Source organism: Cuculus canorus, chromosome 17 (assembly GCF_017976375.1).
Source record: "Cuculus canorus isolate bCucCan1 chromosome 17, bCucCan1.pri, whole genome shotgun sequence".
Lineage (NCBI taxonomy): Eukaryota > Metazoa > Chordata > Aves > Cuculiformes > Cuculidae > Cuculus > Cuculus canorus.
This window is the reverse complement of record NC_071417.1, coordinates 1,847,950-1,869,654: the sequence shown is the minus strand read 5'-3', so window position 1 is coordinate 1,869,654 and position 21,705 is coordinate 1,847,950. Positions and strand designations below refer to the sequence as shown.

General features: G+C 43.7%; 1 long non-coding RNA gene across 1 annotated transcript in view; it reads right to left on the bottom strand.

The window, feature by feature from the left end:
• The window catches only part of LOC128853919 (uncharacterized), a 188,313-nt gene extending 167,198 nt beyond the window's left edge, over positions 1-21,115 (bottom strand). Inside the window, exons 1-4 of the long non-coding RNA XR_008452747.1 lie at positions 20,993-21,115; positions 20,366-20,423; positions 17,821-19,110; positions 2,288-2,382 (exon numbers count right to left, since the gene is read on the bottom strand). This is a non-coding gene — a long non-coding RNA (uncharacterized LOC128853919). The remainder of the gene's footprint in view (positions 1-2,287; positions 2,383-17,820; positions 19,111-20,365; positions 20,424-20,992) is intronic.
• Between the last annotated feature and the right edge of the window lie 590 nt (positions 21,116-21,705).

Genomic DNA, 21,705 nt, shown 5'->3' with positions numbered 1-21,705 from the left:
AATCCTTCCTGTTTGTGCAACACAAGATGTCTTTTTTAATCACCAGTCTGTTTTTTTAAGTAGGATGCATGCTTCTTTGTTTACCGAGCAGCTCTGAAGAAGCAAGGCTGGACTCCAGCCTTTAGACAAGCCACCACGAGGCGTGGAAGAAAACATCCCCCATAATGATGTTTGCTATGTAAATGGCAAAACTGCCCACAGCCCATTAAACATCACCTAGGCTTGGCAGATATTGGAAGTTTAACTTGTAAGGACAATTTCAAGGTCAGGTTGGGGGTCGTAATCGTCACTCGTGACACATGGGGTGTCTCTTCTCTTGTGCCATCCTGCACCTGACGGCCAGCACCCGGGCAGGGGACACGGGGCCGCGTGGCTCCAGCTGGTGGGGATGGGGAAGAGCAGCAAGGCCGGAGTCAGCTGAGGCTGCACAGCACGAGCACCAGGACTGGAGCTCCCATTTCTAGATCCATTCTCCCATGTATTCAATTGCCCCAGTATCTCTGCAGCACTCTCCCAGCATACAGAAATAACATGGGATGACAAAAGAGGGAGTGCTACAGCAAACAGTGTTTGAGTGATGAAAAAGCAAGGCATGGCCAAACTCTGCAACCAGACTGCACTGGCACGCGCGGTGGGCACGGTGCTGAGAGGGGTCCGGGGCACTGCAGCCTCACCACAGCACTAAGACCTGCGGCTCCCGCTTCCGTTCAACACAACAGGAGAAACATCTGTATTGCAGGAGTCCGTATGCAATTTAGCAGAGGCTTTTCAGGGGTGTTTTGCTAATTACTTCATCTTTAAGGAAAAGAAGCAATGGCTTACTTGAGACAGTGCTAACTTTCCAGCTCTCCTCAAGTACTGCTAATATAATTAGTTCAACCACCCCCAGGCTGAGAGCCTTTTAAGGACAGACACTTAGGCAAAGGTTTTGACACACGTTCAACATCCTGTGATTATTTTTTTTTTTTCTTCCTTTCCCACATCTCGCTATGTAAAACCTTATTGCTGTGCGAAAGAGATGTGTGAAAAATCAATCTGGGACCTTCACAAGCTATTAAAAACCTAACAGAGCACTACAGGTTTACCACTAGCAGTTAAAAAGAGGCTCTCCATGGAACTGTGTGGGAAATATTCCATGTGACATAAGGATTTTTGACAGAGTATTTTGAATAATCCAACAACTACTCACCTAGAAAAACACAGTCACTTTCACAAACACATAGCTCTATAAATATTATTTTACTGCTCATGTTCTACTATCCTTTTAAAACCATGTCATGTGGAAATATTTATTTGGAGGGAGGGGTTGGACTTCATTGTCAGTATCAACTGTTAAAAGACAAAAAAAGAAAGACATAGGGGGTTTGTTCCCACCCCCTCCTGCATGTTTGCCTTGTCTGTGATGATCCATTGATTGCTTCTCAGATGAGAAGCAATACCTTCCTCCTGCCTTTATTCCACGTGTGGGGGGAGCAGGTGAGGGGCCCCGGGTGCTGCGTGGCGCACGCAGGAGGACATCCCTATCCCAGCAGTTTTGCCGCTCAATGCAGCATTGCAAGCAGGAGGTTATAACAAGGCAACGTGCTTCCAGTGGAATTCTGGATTTCTCTCTCCTCCTGAACACCTTTCCCAGCCACGGTTCCTGCTCTCTGAACACCTTTCTGACCGCTGCACGTTGCTGTCTCTTCTCCGTGCCTTCTGCACGTATGTAGACTGAAAATACAACAACGATGAGCCTTCACTACGCTCTCCTCCCTTGTGTGCGAGGGTTTGTCATCTGCTCCCCAGGATATGTGTTACAGGTCATACTATTAAATGCTCAGGATCAACAGCACCAGCCATTCCCTTCTGGTATCAGCCCCTGAATTTTTAATGGCTTGCAAGGTTAAAGCATCCCTCTTCCGCTGGAGCTACAGTAGGCATTTGCAGACTTGTTTAAGACTGCGGTGCTAGGATTAAATGCTGAACTTCAATTAGAGTTCACATGCAAGGAGCTGTGAGAATTGTTTGAGGAGCTGTGGGTACTCTGGAGGCAATATTCCAGCACGGCTGTGTCTACCTCCCCACCCAAACATTAGAGATTGCTGCGCAGCTGACAGCGACTCAAGGCCTCCTGAAAAAACTGCTGCTGTCCAAACACCAAAGGACATCTGACAAAAAGCAATTGCTATGCCAACACTACCCTGGCTTCAAAGAGCACAGAGGCAAGTTTGGATTCCAATATTACTACATAGTACCACGAAGACTTAATGACCTTTGCCTACTTGACTCCACCGCAAAGACTTACGGAAGGCATCCTTTTGTCCAATGTTGAGCTGGATGCTCAAAGGATCCTGTATCAAAGATGTTACTGTCCTCATCCCCTCTAGCATCCCTCAGACCCTGAAACAGAGAGAAACACTCAGAAAAAGATGGATCTTGGCAGATAAAAATTTGACAGAGGCCCCCCCTCAACAGCTACAACAAATTGTTTTCTTGGCTGTACAGAAAATTCATGAAATCTGCAGTGAATAGCACGGCACAGAGGTCAGCAAAAATACAAGAGTCACTTCATCAGCACGAGTGTCAGCCCTTTGCCCACAGTAAAAAGTAAGTTCATCACAGCTCAGCTCAACAGGGACAAAACTACATTTGAAAGAAAAAAAAGGGAATAAACTCACCTTAATCCAGTCTTGCAAAACCCTGCTCTCACACTTTCCAGCTGCCCAGACTGGAGAGTGTTATGACACCTCTGCAGGACACATTTAATCAGCAGCATGACCTGACCTGTTCTACGGGGAGGGCCCTTTATGTATGCTTTCCAGCTCTGACCTGTGCTACAGCATTGCAGGAGTTTACCATTACAGCACACTTTTCAGTCACAGAAGCGTATCCTGTGTGGCATATTAGCTCTCCGTGAGCTAAAAGCCGTACTAGCTAACTTGAGCCACCTCGGCCCTCGGTTGGTTAGACAGAAGCTCACTAGCTCTCTAAATGACACCTTTTGCATGCCCAGCAATGCCTTTTTAATGGCATAATACCCTAAACCAACAACGGCTTCTAGAAACAGACACTTCCCTGGCTAGATGCATTTCCCAGAATTCTCAAAAGCTGGAGAAGGGGTATTCCAGACGAGCACATTAAGCTCTACATGAATCTGTGCATGCACTTTATTTTGCAGACAAGTCATTAGCAGAGCCATTTTCCAGTCAGATTAAGAGGAAAATCCAAGAGCTGTAAAGTTGAACTTGCAGAGTGCGATTCTCTGCTAGTTGGGAGAACTCTAGTGAAAATTTCAGCTAAAGCAAGTGTAAGACAATGCTACATGAGACCCAGCCTCACTGGAATCACCAGGACACTGTCCATCAGCTTTAACACGCCTAAAGGACATGCCATATCATCCCATTCAGTGACCACGATAGTGGAGCAATTCCCAGGAGAGGTTCAATCATGAGTGAGAACTACGGTGAGGAAATGACCCTCCCATGCTCTGGTTTGTTTTGAGGAGAAACCCTCACATCTCTCTTGCCATAACTCCACTTCTCTCAGGTTCATGAGGAAGCTCACCCAAGTGTCAGTTATTTTGGAGTACCTCCAGAGGAAAATGTTTTGATGGTCATATTCTGTACATTATTTTTCCAGGAGAGGAAATATGCACTTCATTATCTAAAGGAATACAGACAGCCCACCATGCTCTTGCCTGACTGGCTCACTTATCTTGATAAATGCCAGCTAAGATCAGGATTTAGTGCCACTAGATGTGTCTAAAACATGAAGCTATCATTACTGTGTCAGCACCAAGGATTGTTTCCAACCACGATAACGGCGGGACCACACTTTGAGCGAAGATTTTAGTCTGAAATGGCTCCCACACCAGCCAGTTCCTGTTACAGCACAGACTGTTCACCCATGATTAGGAGCTTACCTCACAGCTCAGGGCTGGCAGAGCCCATGTCTGCAACAGTTGAGAAAAATCTATTTGATGCAAGCCTGAAGAACAGTTGGTCAAGGAAAGAGCTCCAGACTGCAACCAGCCCTGCCACATCGATCCCACGACCTGGTCCTCCCACACTGTCAAAGCCCTGTCAGCAGAGACACGTGCACCACGTACATCGTGTTGATGCAAGAACAATTTTTGTACCACCTTCTGACACTGGTCTTCAAAGCCTAGGTTGGCTCCAAGGTGATTCATTTGGTACTAACAGTGAGACAAGAACAACTTGAATTCTTTCTGACCTGACTCAGCCCAACATTTAAGCAAAACACTTAAATGCTTACCTGTCCAGCAAAACAGTGTGTGGTTTAACGTATGAAAGTTAAGCAAATGTTTATGTGCTTTGGACTGTTGAACTGGCAGCTATTATACCAACTGCTACATGTGTGTATATAATTATAGATAGACAACAATTGTTAAAAACGTATCTATAGCTGGTTTTAATCTTAGTTTTTAAGGGCTCTCGGTGGGTTTGTAGAAACTACATGGCCCTGCAAACAATTTCATACATCATTTAGGTTGGTTTCCATTTTTCCTAGCAGAGATCCATCCCCACAAGGCAGCAGGATGTGCTTTATCCCCTTAAACCAGCACCTGAAGCTGTGCAGTGTTTCTGTTCCTATCAGACAGAGTGCAGAAGATTTCACATAAATATAGATTTAGGACTTGCGGCTTGAAAATGTGCAATGTCAAGTGTCCCACTGAGTTTTATTGAGTTAGCTGTAGCAGTGTCTACTACCCTGTGTTGTATGATCATTTCAGACTTTAATCCCACCTAATCCTGTGCTATAGGGTTTATTCCCCTCCATCCTCTTAGCCTGAAAATTTTGGCATCTAAATCACACACACTACGTTACTTATTTTCAAAATTAAGATCAATTTGGCATCTTAAAGTTAGGACTTTGGCTGATGACAGGGCTTGTCAAAGACCCAATAATGCTTGTATTCTCACCTCCTAGTTTTGTCCAATCTTGCCTCAAACCACATTGATTCAGTTACACTGACAGCTCCCCACATTTTGCCCAGCTTACATTTCAGTTGGTGGCATCTCTTAGTTATACTACATTGTAATGCAAATTGTTTGCAGCTATTCAGCATAACACCACAGATTTCAGAAGAAGTGGAAATCATGTGCCTTTTAATTTATTTCCTCCCCCACAGCAAAACAACAAGCATTAATTTACTGTCCCTAAAATAAAAACACTTAGGAAAAAAAATCAATTAATTTCCCAATGAATACATGCAGCATTAAATGTTATTTGTTGAATGGTCTCACTGGCTCTACAGGGTTAACATCAGGTGGAAGCTTGTGTTTTGCTTGAATAGGAACTGCCAGTTTTGGAGCAGATTCAGTTCATCCTTCCCCATCCCCATGGGAGGGAAGTGTTTTTAGGGTGCCCAGACACCACAGAGGCCACAAGCTTGTTGCAATTCTCCAGCTGCAAAGTTTAACATTTTTTAATCATTTTGTTTCCATAAAAGAGGCAATTATGCCTATATTTTTCCTAAAAACGGAGAGAGATGAGTCCACAAAGAGCACAAGACTTAAAGGGGAGACAGTAAGCTGGCCTCTTAAACAGCTTCCAGTGGAGACAGTGTATTGCACACTACTAATGCTCCAATCCCTAGAAAAACCAAGGATCCCGAAAACAGTTAGGGACACTGCAAGGTGATAATGAACTTCATAGACTGCAAAGGCATCATTTGAAAAGCTACATAATGTAGCTTAAAGCTGTCATCAGGGCAAGCATAATTAAGCAAACCAAAGGGAAAGACAAAGAAACAGCTTCTTGTTCTTCTTGTGCTTCTGTGTTTGGTAAGAGCTTCCCAAGCCACAGGGCTATCAACTCAATTTTTCAGGCTGAAGCTTTCAAAGAGCCTGTAAGAGAACTTGAATCCAATGCCCCCAGTCAAAGACAATAAAATCTTGTACTTCTCTGGGGTTTGGCTCTGAAAACAATAATGCCTCAGAGCCTTTCCTTTAAGCTCAAAGGGTTCAAGAGATTCAGTGAGAGTGGTTTTAAAGTACCCAGGTAAGAATCTATATGCTAGGTAATTGCAAAGTAGTTCTCACCCCTTCCAAGATGCAATTGGAGCAAAGCACAGGAGAGAGGAAGGATGGCCCACTGTCTCCTCTGCTAGCCAGGACTGGGGAAGTCAGAGTTCATTCCCCCACGGCTGCTAACGTCTACGAGTCACGCTTCCTTTTTCTGCATGGACAACTCATCTGTGCAGCCAGAGAGGCTGTGCTAATAGTAATCCTTTACCTTCCAGACTACTCGTAATTAGCTGCTGCAGCTTCCTGGTCCCATAGAGGCCTCGAACTAGCAGTGATACAGTACGTGACAGATCAGAGTAGAATGGATTTTACCATGAAAGCAGCCGTGAATATCTTACACAGAGGTTGAGTGCAACTAACACGCTCCAAAATCATTCCACTATCATGTGTTGTCACTATTCAACAACTAAAAAAAATATATAGATACATATTTTTATGCCTTGAACTCTCTTCTTTTGACAAAACACTTTTGCTGAGAAATTTGGAAGGTTGCTACACTGCTCTTACTTTGTTCCATGTCCCCTGTGACAACCACATCCTGGAGTCTATTAGAGTTTAAAAATACAGCAGCAAGATAAGCAGTGGCAGGAAGATAGAAGAATTCAGAACTTTGAGACTCAGAAGAAAAGATATTTCTAATCTCTGCTGAAAATATAAGACAAAGCGGATAAGGCAGACAAGCACCGGGAGGCAGTTACAAACAGGAGGACAGGCTGGAAAGAGGGAAAGAAGGGAGGGGGAGCTTCTCACAGCAGCAAGTGAGCTTGATAGCAAGATGAGAGAGAGGTCATAGCAAGACAAGTACAGCAAGCAAGTAGAGCTCCAGAGAGATGTGGTTTAGAAGACAGGTCAGGGCAAGTCTACATCTATGCTTTGCTTTGTTCTTATTTTTGGCTTTCCACATACCTTCAAAAGGATAGATTATCAGATAAGGATTGATGGGACAACATTAAGACAGAAGGTTTTTCCAGCTCTATTGTGTGCGTGACATTCCTTCCCCAGAGATCTCACACATCTGGGGATGTAATTTGCAAAGCACGCACGGAGAACTACACGGCAGCACTGCCTTTGGTTAGGAATTTGATCAAAGGTGCAATTTAAGGTGGGTGTTTAATAGCCTTGTAGCGTTTCTTTACTATAGGATTGTACAGTCCAGCCTCTAACACACACTTTCATGCTATCAACAGGTGCTGGGAGGCATGCCAACGGCCAACATCTTGTCTCACCAAACTCTTCTGCCTTTCCTGATGGTGTCCATGCACTCCTAGGTAAAGGAATTCTAGACCTTTACTGCTTTAAGAAGATTCAGCCGCCTCAGCTAAAGAGCAATAATTGGTACCAGATGCCGATTTCCTGAGGGCTAATACTACAAGATAATATATTGGAGGCAAAAAAACCGCAAGTCTATATCATAACAATGCCCTGGGAATGAGGGGGAGATGTAAATGGAAAGGCTGGTTTCCACTGCAGCACTCAGAAGTGCCATATTTCTAAAGGTCAGAAGAATCTGTATCATCAACATTGAAAAAAAAATGTTGGCGAGTAACAGTTGGAAAGAAAGAATCAGCAACGATACAGCTGTCCAACAGTGTCGCCAGTGATGCTGCCAAGGTGAAGAGGACCCGATGTTGCTAGCTTGCTGAATACACATTAAGACACTAGCAGAAGATACGGGGGCTGAAACAGGGGGGCAACTCTTGTTCTAAGATTTCAACTGCTCTCTTACAGGAGCCAATAAATTTCTCCTTTCTCTGTACTTCTTTCCATTCACCTTCGTGATGAATTATCTCCAACAGTTGCATTCCCAAAGCATTTCCTGAGTTATCCACCATACTCACTAAATTTTGACCATTTATGCCTTGCATCAAAACTAGACTTCTCAATTATTGAGAAAGCCAAGGTCTTACGTTGCCACATGGACTCAGGCAGAGAGCATTGAAAAAATCACTCCACACTCACTTTCTTGCAGAACTTCTCCAATAGACACACGCACGATGCCTATCTGCTTGGCACACCACGAGCCGCTTCCGTCCCAGCAGGGGGTCAAACAGAGGACACGAAAGAAAGCAGAAGACATGACATGGATAAACCTAGGCAGGACGGGACAGAGCCTGGAACATCAGGGAGATACGCATAAAGGTGTCAGAGGTAGAGGGAAGCGGTAGCAGGGATGCAGGGGAGATGGGAGAGCTAAGGATACTGCAGAGGAAAAATTATAGGGAATAGGGAAAAGCTGCCAAAACTGCTGCAGTGGAGGAGCGCACAGGAGATTCATCAAAACCCCACTACTCGTGCAACAGCTCCTCTCTTATCGTTTAATATTCAGTGATATTTTATAGCAGCAGGATATCCCCGACTCTTCCTCTGCTTTGGAATGTAAATAGCAGCTGTCTCTGTATTTTGTTGGTGCAGAGGCACGCTGTAGGCATGCTCTGTCTGTGCTATCAGCGGGGCCTCTCAGGAGGCAGCCAGGAGAAAGCCTGGTTTGTTAATCTTGACAGGGCTTAGGAGAGAGATCAGATTTGAACAGTTCAGCATCAACAAGACTTGGATAATTCTAGACATACAGAGAAGAGCTTTAAGTACCTAAGGAACCCTCTTGGTGGTGATACTCAGCCGCTTACAGAGGTAGGCAGGAGCAGCGAGGATTATCCTTTTGGATTTAGGTCCCTAAATTCTTCCTCAAGTTCCTCCTTAGGCACCTATTCCTTTCTGTAAATCCAACACTCAAAAAAAAAATCACTGCCCCTTCTTTTCCCTGTCCATGGAGGTATGTTTAAAAACGCCTGACTACCTGAATAAATCCAAGCATCACTCATTCAGTCTTGAGGGTCTTACAGCTTTTTTCAGTACAGTACTGCAATATCCTAGCGAAACAAGCAGCGGTGCAGGAACCAACAGCTACAGCAGAACTCAAAGCAAAAATATTAAAAAAAACCACCCACAAAAGGACTGATCTCCTTCTGTCCTAGTGACTGCTGCTGACCCAGAGATTACCTCTGGCTTCCCATCAAACCGACCACAATCACACAACTGAGGTTTAGAGGGCTACTCATCACTTTTCCCTTTTTACTGCAATTTGCCCCAAGAACCCCTCACAGGAACCTTTTCTATTATCTTCTCTCCTTTACTAATTATGGAGGAGTAGAAATATTAAGATTCCCTTGCTGGGAACGTGAGGATTCCTGCAGAGCTTGTTTCAATGTAAATCTCCTTAGTAACAAAGGAAATGGAGGGGAGGTGGGAAGAGAAAGAGAGGAGTCTGCACAGAATTTGCAGTCTGCCTTTCTAGGAGGCTTTTCTGCCATGCTGCTCCAGAAACCATTCAGCCTCTCCCCCCCACGAGTACCCCTCGCTGCTCCTAACTTCTGGCAGGGATCATCCAAGAGGAATGGTTTTTTTGCAAAGTTCTCAATGAAGTATCAGCTGTTCTTTAAGGAGATTATGGTGGGAGCATTCCTAATGCGTTGACTCCACTGTGCAGCCAGCCTTGTGATTAAATGGCTCAGCAAAGGTGGTTTCCAAGGATAAACTGTGCCAGGGATGACAACATTTCCTCATCAAAGAGGGGAAAATCTAATAAAAAATAAGGAGAAAGGAAAACTGCTCTAGCTCTACAGCTATTATTAGTGTCTCGGAGCACTGTCACTGCTTTGCCTCTGCTGTCAGATGTCACTTTGCATCAGTTCTGGGCAATGCTTAGAATCAAAATGGTGGGACTCATTTAATTCCGCGATGCATGACTGGGTTCTGCAGCAGGGCCGCACAGAGGGTTAAGTGACCTCTTAACACTAGTGGGAGCACTGCTCAACAAGTTCAAGGGGGCTCTCCAATAATTTATGCAAACACCTTTTGGCATAGACTGGTAATTTATAGTAATTTATACCTTCTATCCAGCTGCTCTCGCAAAGCATAAAACAAGTCCTTACAAACAAGTTGCAGCGCTCAGTCCTGCTGTCCCCTAAAGCAGCTCCCAACTGAACTGACAATCCAAACAGGGGGTAAAAAGAGACAGCTGAGGCAAGTAAATGACTGATGTACAGGGGACACTTGGAATCCAAGTCTGCACCCATAAAACAGAGTGTAAGACAGCAGCAAACCCAGCCAGCAGCAGCACAGCTGAAGCTTTTCACGTACCTTCTCCAACATTATGCTTTTCTATATTACTTCTGCTTATTAGAGAATCACCTTTTTCATGCACATGTTTTTTCCCCCAATTTGTTTTCCAGGGACAGCTTCTCAAGCTGAGCAGCTCTGCCTCTTAATGAGAGCTGCACCCGGCGGTTTCTGACTGCATTCTTTTCTGCTTTGAGGAAACGTTATCAACATCCCTCGCACCCCGTTCTCAAGGGATCCAGATCATGACATGTCTTTTTTAGTGTTCAGGATGACTGAAGGGTTAAGTTCATTTTGCTGACCATGTGGCAGTTTACTTTGAACTTTATGTGTAAGCAAAGTTAATCAGAGCTGAGCAGACCTACACTCACCCTACAGCATTGTCATTACACGCTTTTAAAGGCCTGCCTTCACTCTGAACTGAAAGCCACAACCACCAAAAAAAAAAACACCTAACTAGTTTTTCTTCTGATCTTAGTCACCTGCCAACACATTTTGCTTGCTTCAGAAGAACACAGCGTTGTTTAACGGCTGGCTAAGTGCAAGTTAAAATGGCAGCTTCAGGAAAAGAGAACCAAACCCCCAAGGTGTCAGTGATTTATCAAAGTGGACTGAAACCACACCTTAACATCCAAGATGTACATAGATCCTCTATTTCTGAGGCGATTTTTTTTGGAAGCCAATTTAACTCCTCCATTCAAAACACCTATTAGGTATTCAACACACTTGATGTGACTGGGAGTAATGTCATGCTGACGGCTGCAAGATTTCCGCCAGACTTGTAGATCAGAGTACCTGATGGATTATGCTTCCAAGTACCTGCATAGCTCTGAAGCTTACAATGACTGTCTGATAGCATTCTTTCTGTCCTCCTGCATCAGAAATCTTGACTTTAAGGAAAACTTTTCATTGTTTTGACCACAGTGACCAAACCTCAGAACATAAAGAGCTCTTCATTGAGGAAAAAGGGATTATTATTTTTCTTTTTTTTTTTTGAAGACGACAAAACACAGCTGTGTATGCTGTGAAATAACATCAGGAAAATTGGAGCTGGACTAAAGTCATCTTCATATACCGACACATACCTGATGAACAGGGAGAAGTTAACGCACTGGCATGAATTCTCCACGGTCATCCTAGAGGAGGAAGACAGCTGGGACAGTGGCTTAATGAGACAGATCCTACAGCTCCCATTTCATCCAGGGCCCTGTCCCCTCCAGGGCACCGCTCTATTACAAGTTTGTTACAGGCCTTGTCTTGCTACTTTGAGAGTCAAAAGCTCCACTAAGCACCCTTTCTTTCCCCCCACTAGACCAAGTCAAGAACATCCCCAGAACTACAGGCGGAAGGAAGAAAAATCCCAGGCATAACTCTTAGAGCCGATAAGTATCACTGAGGAACTCTTAGGTTAGAAAGCACAAACTAAGTTTAATGATCATCCGAAGATAAAAGCGGGAAAGCCTTTGACGTCCAACGTTAGGACTAAATGCTTTGAGAGTCAGGCTCCTTTCTTTCTAAGGTCTGAATTTGTCCTATCTTTTTTAGCAACAATGCTACTGATAATACTTTTCTCCTTCCCCCAAGAAAGAGTAGTAATGCCTCCTTTAATTTGTTTTCTCTTAGATGTGCCTTTGAGCTTTTCAGAGAGACACAACTCTAAGAGAAGTTTCATCAACTTGAAATCGTCTTCCTTCGGTTCAATCACAGATAAGGAAATTTGAGCAACCAGCATCCAAAAAACACCTCTACACCAAGTGTAGGAAAAAAAAAACCAAAAGGGTAACAAAGTACATCCAGCGCCTCAGAAATCAGCCAGGCAAAAAGCAAATGGCTAAATTCATAGAGGTGGTTTCTGCTTACGGAATAGCTGCTCAGCCCCAGTTCTTTCATTAGCATTGCTCTAAAGGGTCCCAGGGACTTTCTTTTTGAGGTGGAGGGAATTCAGAGAGCTGAAAGATCACTGTAACTTGGCCTGTGAAAAATGAGTAGGTGTTCATAGTTCATTTCCCAATAGAGAAAGTCATGCTCATCACAGAAACCATCATCATGCACAGAACTAATAGCCGCCCTGCTTGGCAGGCACACCCATGCACATTAAGGAAGCCTTGCACGGCACTAGCTTTTACCGTGTCTGAACAACAGATTTTGGTTAGCAAAGCTGTCAGTAAGGCACATTCTCTTTCCAGATCTACAATCAGGTGAAAAAAATAATTATGTTGTAAGTAAGTAAATAAAACCAACACAAACCAGACTCCTGAAACCACAAACCAAACTGAAAACTATGAAGTACTCACAAAGAGCCCCCCTGCTCCCAGACAAGTGGGAATAAAAACACACTGGAAAAGTCAAACACAAAGAGGAAAACTTATGGATATGGGAAGAGTATGCAAAGCTAACAAAGGGTTGAATAAATGGAATTCAATGTGCTGCCATTTCTGTGAATGAGGAACATCAGCTGCAGTCGTTGGACAACCGCTGGATAGGACTTGATATTTTTCCATTCCTGCCGTAAGCAGAGGAGAGTGCAAGGCTTGGGAACAATATAGCACCAACTCTTGGGATTCCAACAGGCAGTTATGAACCTATGCAGGGACTCAGCCTTAAACCTGTACAAAGTCTTACAATACCCCACAGCCCCTCTAGAAGACCTTTAGCAACTGACTTCTGCTTGGATATTGCCAAAATAAACTGAAGTTGAAATAAGACATGGCTGAGTCCAGTTTCACCTTGATTAGTATTTACATAACACACAGGGAAATGCGAGAAGAGCATATAAATAATGTAGCATTGCAGATCTCTCAGGTGGAGAGAGTTTTTGCCATAGCGTTGATCTTCAAGTACACAACAGTTCACTGTGCAGGAAGCCCAAATCATCTTCTCTTTGTGCAAGAAAGTAGACTTCCAGAAGCTAAACCACACAGGTTGGGTTGCAGGCTGGTGATTTACTACACCAATGGGTCTAGCAGCCCAAGGGCTGCATTCTGCATAAGATACTCTTGCAGTTAAAAACTTAATGATGGGGAGTTTCCAGACCTGGTTAATGTAGAAGACATCCTCCATTTCCTTAACTTCTTTCCTTCTAGTGGACTTGACATTTCTGACAACACTCCCAGGAAATGTAAACTTGGGAGAAGCTGGTTGTTGGATTTTTTCCTCCTGTTACAGTACCACCACTTATCCACTCAGTCTTAAAACAAGTTGGGAGTACTCCAAAACAAACTGTTATGTAGGGATGACTCGGTGCCATCACTTTCCGAGGCAGCCACACAATGCAGTACTACTCAACAGCCACAAGGACCCTGTGCCACCTGTAAGAATAAATTAGTTTCTCTTCCCTGCTCTCATTCTTTTGTTGGAGGAAGCATTTAGTTTCATGGCCGGTCCATGTGGATAAAGGTGGAGGGCATCTGGTCATATTCAAGAAAATAATTCCAATTCTTTCTTTGATTTGAAGAGACATTTCCACTGCTACTTCACCCACTTAGATTTTACTGAACATTTTTATTTTTTAAACACACCACAACTCCTACCGCGCTGCTTGACTCAGGTGCTTTGGGGAGAAACAGCTATATCCGATTCTAGTTTGCGACTTGCTAGGTCCTGGGAAGCCATCTGCAGACCTTCAACCCATGTGATGAAAAATGGTTAAGTGGCAAAAGTGACGGGTGGGCAGAACCGATGCTGTACTTCTGCTGGGTTACAGCCATGAAGCGAACAGCCAAGACTATTACTATCAGTAAAAGAAGCATCTAAAGCTCTTAACAGAAAATATCTTCTGATAAGAGACTCGTCCTGAGCCAGCAAGAGAAGCAGCTCAAAGACTCAGCATTACTACTTCCCTGATGCATCAATGTCTCACAAGTTTGCAGCAAATTAATGTCATTTTCAAGCACACTGTTAGGAAAGATTGCTTAAAATTAATTAGCTTAGTAACAATGGCCTGTCATTATGCTAAGTCACCAGCATGAGCACATAAGTTACAATGACAGCTCAGGGTATAAAATAAGTGCCTTTATATTGAAATTTGCAAAGTGCCTAGCAGTCAAATGCCAATCTATTCACTTCTGGTAATATGGCATAGTTTCTTCTTAATAAACTGTTCCAGACTCCCACACAAAGATATGCCTTATTTTACTACAGAGAAGTCTTTCTACTTCATACAGTGACCATGCCCAAATTTAGAAAGCTTTTTAAAGTGTATTTATTTGTACAGTGTTGATTCATTCAATGTCAAGTTGAACGTGGGATTTAGAACATGACATTAGAAAAGCTGAAGGTAATGGAAAATGAAAACTCTCTCTTGGGTGACTTACCTAGGGATGCATGATAAATCGAATATAAGGATCGCATTCTGAGGGGTAAGAACATCGTCAGCCCCACATTCAGCACTTTACAAGATTTCCCCAGTAGAGAGGGAAATAGTTATTGCTATAATTATTTCATAGTTCCAGTCAGCTGCATTCAGTTGTACTGTTATATTCCAATGGCAGGAAAATGGAATACAGTAAACTATAAATATCTGTCAGAATTCCTTTGAAAGGACAACAGTTAATTGCATAGCTTGATCTCCTGCCGTGCAGCGCTTGCATTTCAGGTTAGAAAGGTACAGATTGTTATTGATTTAATTCTCTTGAAACATGTGCGGTATAAAACTGTTCAAAAGACTTATGGGGGAGAAAAATATGCTTCCAAAGGAAGTCCTACAGCACAAGATTGTGGCGGGCTACCTTCTTGTGAAACGCTTTCTGAAATTCAATACAATCCCTTCCAAAGGCCCTCACAGCCCCCTCATAAATTTGGGCTCCTTGTTTCCTTTGCAGAAGTGAAATTAAATCAGTGAATCAGATGAAGAACAAAAGATTAGCAATAGTACGAGGCACAGGCAAAAATAGTCCTGTGTGTTAAGAATAATTCAGCCCTTATTGCGCACACACACTCTAACAGCAAGTGATCCATTTCAATCTTCCCTGGTTTCCTTTTATTTAGCTTCCAGTTCTACCTTTCTCCTTACAAAACTATTCCAGGCAGTCAAGCCAACATTTTAACTACTGGATTCTCCTAAGTCTCTTCGAATCCACTCTTGATTTAGTTTGTGCAAAGTTGGTCTGACCACCCAGAGGCATCAGGGGACACAACTGTGCACCAATCTGTTAAGACTTGTCCACTCTGGGAATAAGTTCTCCCTTACATCCATCGACAACAGGGAGGGTGAAGCCCTGTTAAGCACTTGTCCAGCTCACCTACTTTCCATGAGGGGTAACTTGACCCAGTATAAATTATGTATCATTGTGATTTTTGCTAGTCTATGTTTGTGTTTTACCTGCTGCTGGCACAAAGAGCACTGAAATCCCCAGTGCAGAGAAGCCTTTATTAGCATGTTACATAGGTACTAATAAACTCCTTACTCTCAGATACTGCAATTAAGACGACACATCTTCCCAATGATTGCTCTAAAGAAAAAAAAAATTACAGAGAAAACACTGCAGAAATCTTTTAGAACCTGTTTATCATAAGTAGCTGACCACGTATTAAAGTTACATTTGCACACCCTGCCAGGCTTTATTAGGAGAGCTCTGGGAGTTGTAGATGGTCAGACACCTCTTGTCCAAGTTAGACTTCACTAGCTTCCCCTCCTAGTTTCCAAGCTTAGAAGAGGAAAGCACACCTACAGTCTTAATTTCCAGGTTTCCCAAGGTGGGTGATGGGCTTTGTTTGGTTTAAGCATTTTTTTTTATTTTCAACTATTAACTGATTGATAACATACACTGAGAGATTAAAATGAAATGTATTACTTTAACAAAATTAAGAGTGAAATGAGCACAACCTACGCTACGTAGAAACAGAAGCAATGTCTATCCAAGGAAAATTTCCAACAGTTGTGATAGCTGCACCTTCATAAAGCTTATTGAGAAGATTTTCACTTTTATTCACCCTTAAGTACCATGCACCACATGACATACCAAGCAAGGTAGCTATACACTAGCAACATTCTAAAAGCAAGTAAAAGAACCATTAAATAGATCACTGAACCCAACAGGATTTAGGCATACCTAGTCAAGCAAGACATAACATCAGCTACCGATCGCTGTGCTGCCGGGCCTGACAACAGAGACTTCCAGCAGCTTTCAAACTGCACACGCATGGAGCAAGAGGCAGCACATACCCTGCCAGGCCTGCAGCCTCCTGAAATCTGACCCACGCACATGCAAATCTCCGGGCAGAGAGCATCAGACTTCATAGGGCTGCAGGCAGGAGTCAGAGCCTGCCCACATGGAACAAGTTCGACAACCAGAACCCACAGGAGGTCAGACAGGCAGAAATACAGGCGACAGCTCCGGTTAGGAGAAGAGTGGGGAAAGTTTTACAGAGATGAAGTAGGCATGAAAGAATCTCTGGGAGTGGGGGAAAAAAAATAAGATAGAGACAGATTTAAGATAAGACGGTAACAGCAGACAGGATGCAAATGGGGAAATGTTCCAATGTTTCTACCACCCTGCAGGATCTCAGGAAGCATTTATGCTCACCACTGTATAGGTGAGGGGAAAAAAACATACTGAAAAATATGTTCTTCATGGGAGAAGAATACTAGGGGTTTGTCTTCGTATCTCTATTTTCCCCAGTTGAAAGTAAGGATAAAGATAACAACATCCAGTCCTGAAACAACTTTGGGAACTAATATACAGTCAAGTAAAATTAAGCTATTGTTGTTAGCAATCACCTTCTCTCAGACATGATATCAGACAAAAAGAATGGTTTCTCTGAAGAAAAAAAGAGCATCATAGAAACTACCATTCACACTACTACTACCCATAAAAAGATAAAGCATCAATATCTGGCTATTACAGATAGATGAACTCTTTAAATTTCTTATGAAAAATCCCTCCATCTACTAAAAGAAGGCAATTCCCTTCATTACACAGCGCTCCCCACAACCCTACCTAACAGGAAAGCTTCATGCCCCAGAGCTGAGTTAAGGAATGCCCCTCCCACCCTGTCTTTATGTCTTCCCAGGCCAGCAAAATTACCCCCAGGCCAGCAAAATCACCCCCAGGCCAGCAAATTCACCCCAAGGCCAGCACATGGAAGCAGTTAGTAAACAAGGGGAAGGTCAGATCCAGCGCTCTATGTGTTGATTGCAACCACACATTTTTTCCCCAAAGGCAAAAAGAAGCATACTTGAGCCCTTAACTCAGATAGGCTGAAGCTGATTTATTGGGGTGATTTAGATCTGTTAAAACAAATTTAATTTTGAATACAATTTTATATCAATTAACAGAGTCTCACAAGTATAGCCATTAAGGAATCTCTTTCCAAAACCAAAGCCAAATATTCAAGATTTATGAGACTGACTTACCATATTGGAAGTAACTAATTATTCGTAATGATTCTTCGTACTCTGACAGTGATTATGTATTTTCAGTGCAAATGACCATGATGAAGCAAGTGATAAAGGCAGCCCATGTTTGTGGGGAGGGTACTGAGAGGTTAAGACCCAATTGTTTTAGCAGGGTATTGGGGTAGCAGGGGGAAAACCAACAAAACAGCTAAGCCCAGCGACGCAAATCCCAGCTTATTTAACATCCTGAAGTATGTTCTGGTGCATGTCAGAACCACGATGAAAGCCTGTGGTCTATTGCCTTAAGCAATTTTGCATTTGTTTATTTGTTCGCACCTTTTGGTTGTCCTTCCATCTTGGACATGACAGTCTTCGACACAGCGAGGCCTCACAGATGCAGCTCACAGTGCTCACAACAGTGTGTGGCGCATGTTTGGGGAGAGAGGAACAACACGGATTTAAGGCCTGATTCTCATTTGCAAAGAAGTTTCTTCAGCCCTTGCTCTGATGGCACAAGGCAGAAAAAGCGTAATAGCAGCCCTGCTTCCAGTTCCACAGGATGGAGGAAAAATCTCTGGATTACTCTGCTCTGATTAACATCCCTGGGAATTCAAAAAGGATAGTTAGACAAGAACTGGGTAGATTTTCACATCGCCTCAGGCTACAGAGACTACAAAAGCGCCGCCTTTCTCATCTTTTCATAACTTCCAGTCCTACCTCAGACACAGGAATAGAGTAATTGAGAACAAAGTCCCCGTTCCAGTGAGGTGTTCCTGTGCCAGCAAGGTTAATGTCCAGGGACAGGCTCGTGGTGAGCTCAATGCCGTTCACGCGAGGGGAGCTGCTGTTCTGGTGGTGCACTCACTCAAGCCACCAATCAGGGTCTAACCGCTGATCCTCAAAAAGCAGAGGCAGAGCAAGTTGGCCATTAAAATCTGCAACGACACGCGTGCGATTAAAATGTTAATGTCAATATTGTAATCAGGGTCTGACTCACAGGACAGCTGGTAAGAGACTTGATCTGTATCGCTCAGCCCCGGTCACCTGATGCAGACCAGGGTTACAAAAAGGTTGTGCCCCATCACATGGCAGGGACTGGCATTCACTGGCTCATGTGGCGAGCTGGCGGCTGGCTGCCCGAAGGGGAAAGCAAATCAATCACAGGCGCAATATTGGTAAGTCCAGCTCCTTCTGTCCTTCAGCAAGAGGAAAGCTTTTCTTCAAGTTCCCTTGATTTCATCTAAGCTGCAGCCCTGTTGCAAAGGTAATCGAGCGTCTCTTGTCCACCCGTAGTGCTGCTGCTCCTTCTGAGTCTCACTGGCCCATCTCTTTCGCTTCTTTTGGAATTTTCTGTGCTCCTTTCCATCTAGCTGATTTCTATCCATTTAAGCCTGTGGTAAATTTTGCCCGGTGTTGTCTAAGCATCGAAAGAGCTATAGTCTGCAAAGCTTCTTTTCAGTAAATTCTGGATTAATGAAGAAGGCCTCTCTATTGTTGGAATGTCTAATACAATTATGAACTGAATGAACGGACTAGGCAGCAGTGGAGGGCTCCCAGGTTCGTGGCAGGGAATTGTCTGTTTTAACATCCATCTGTTTTCATTCCCTCTGATCCATTATCATTCACCTAGAGTTATAACATGATGAATATCATTGTGTGGAAAGCCATTTGATGCTGGGGGGAAAAAAAATCACTGTAGGTCTGCCTTCTATTGAAAATGTGAAATTGCCTCGGTGGAAGGAAAGGCATGATTGATTCAGGGATGCTGTTTCAAATAGAGGCATCCTTTCAAACATGGGCTGTTTGATTTTGTCAGTGCCTTTGGATGACCCTTCTGCCGTGCCTTTCAACAAAAATATACATATATAGCGAACTTGGGATAACTATGGATAATCATAGTGCTGCTGAGTTTCTGGAGTTAATTGAAAAAAATTGTATTCATAACTTTCCCCAGAAGGCACCTTCAGTTTACGTTCACAGTGACATTAAACTCCTGTACGTAAACACATAAGCGGGATGAGAATCTTGATGACCCTGCTAACAGGAAATAAAGAAAGGAACTTTACAGGCAATTTCCATTGTCCTTGTTGGTCAGCAAATTTGGAAGTGAATGAAAAAAAGAGAACTGGAAATGCATATTAATGGTGGAGTACCTAAAGCAGAACGGAACCGAAATGAGCGCCACCAAGAGAAACTGTTATAGATTCCCCAGCTTATCTTTTTTGACTGCCTACCCTTATGATGTACTTATAAGCAAGATAGAATTTACCTTGTAAATTAAAGAGCAGGCTCACAAATATAAAAACAGCTTATTGAACTCAGTGTAAATGCTCTTTTCTAGAAAGTGACACTCAGAATATTGGTGAAGCAAACAGTTGTCAAGTTTTATCCACTATTTATCTGGCTGTATCTAAACTCCAGATCTCTCACTAACAACCACCCCCTGGATCCTAGTTAGAACTTTAAAATACCATTCACCTAAAAAAATTTAGTACCGTCCCTTAAAGAAACAGGAGAGAAAATACCCCATTGGAAATACACAGCCCAGCAAAACCCACAGCAGAAAACTGCCTGACTCCCCACTAGCCTGTAATTACCCAAGGAGGCAGCTAGTCTTAGCTATCTTCCTTGTTTAATTGGCACGCAAAAGATTATAGGATTTTATTAGGACACAAATGACACCAATACAAGTGTGATCGAGGCATGCAATGCATGAATGACTATTGGCATTAAGAGGCTTTGTACGACACATGGGATTTTTACCTTTGGTTTTAAATTGCTTAAATTTAAATGGTGCTCCATTTAAAAAGGATGATATTTATTTTAGCTTCTGCTTAAGTAAGGTTGGGGAAAGCTGTTGTCAGATACCAGAAACACTTACTTCTAAAAGACTCTGTTGGGGTCAGGTGGAAGGAGGCTAATTTTCGACTGCTCCATTACTACAATTAGATCAGGAATATATTAAAAAAAATGCAAACAAACAACAAAACCCAAACAACAAGGAAAGGCAGGCATTGTAGTCTTTGATGGGTATGTTAGACACCCAGCTATCAGCTTGTCACAGCCATGGGCACCAGCCGGAGGAAGCCTCCACCGCTGGTGATGATTGAATGGGAACACAAGTGGGAACAGGTGACAGGAGACTTTTTTGGCTTTCCTTACTTCCATGGCTCCCACTAACACTGAATCTCCTTCATGGATTTTCCTCTGCATATATATGAAGCACAGCGGACTTCCTCAGATTTTATTTCACAACATCCTTCTAACTTCTCTCACATCCAGAACTGGAGGGTACCCCTGGGGAAGGTGAAAGCAGCTGAAGACATAAGGAATGAAGCCAAGTCAGTCAAATGGAGCAAAGCCAAGCACACACACGGAAGGGAGTACCCAGGAGTGATGGCAACGCACAGTAATATCTGACTGCATGCAATAAAAGATGATAACAGAAGGATTAGGTCCTGCTACCACTGCAATACGTGCGACAGCTAATGCTCTGATCCAGGCACACCTCCCTCAGCTGATGCTGTCCTTGGAGGTGGGCACTGCACAACTGTTCGGCTGGCCACCAAGCTGGTCCTCTTCCCAGGGAAGTGCCCAAGGGACAAAGTGTCTTCCAAGGTGAACATAGCCCAAAAAAGCAGGGAAACACAAAGACAACTGCAGCCACCTCCTGCATTGCAGAGCCTGAATGAAAGCTCATCAAGACGCACAGATGGGGAGCAGGGGGAATAGGAAGGGTCTCCTGCCTCCATCTCCATGATGGCCTTCACCCTTGGCTCCCTTGCGTTGGTCTGTGTCCCACCTCCAGCTCTGGCTGACCAGCTCCCCTACACCCTTACCACCAGCTTGTCCCCTGATTTGTCCCTTGACCCCCAGGCTGCTTCCTGGCTCATCCCTCAGTTCTTCTCACGTCCCTCAGCTTCTCCTGTCCCCCTCAGGTTGTCCACAACCCCCAACCCATCCCTCAGCCTGTCTCTCATCCCTCAGCTCATCGTTTAACCCCAAATTTATTCCTGACCTCATTCTTTGTCCTGGCTCATCCTTTGACCCCACAACTTGTCCCTCAGCCTGTCTCTCCTCTCTCAGCTCATTGGTTAACCCCCAACTTCTCAGCTTATTCTTTGTCCCTGGCTCATCCTTTGGCTCTCAGACTTGTCCCTCAGCTCATCCTTGTCTCAGGCTCATTGTCTGACCCCCAATTTGCCCCTCAGCCTGTTTCTC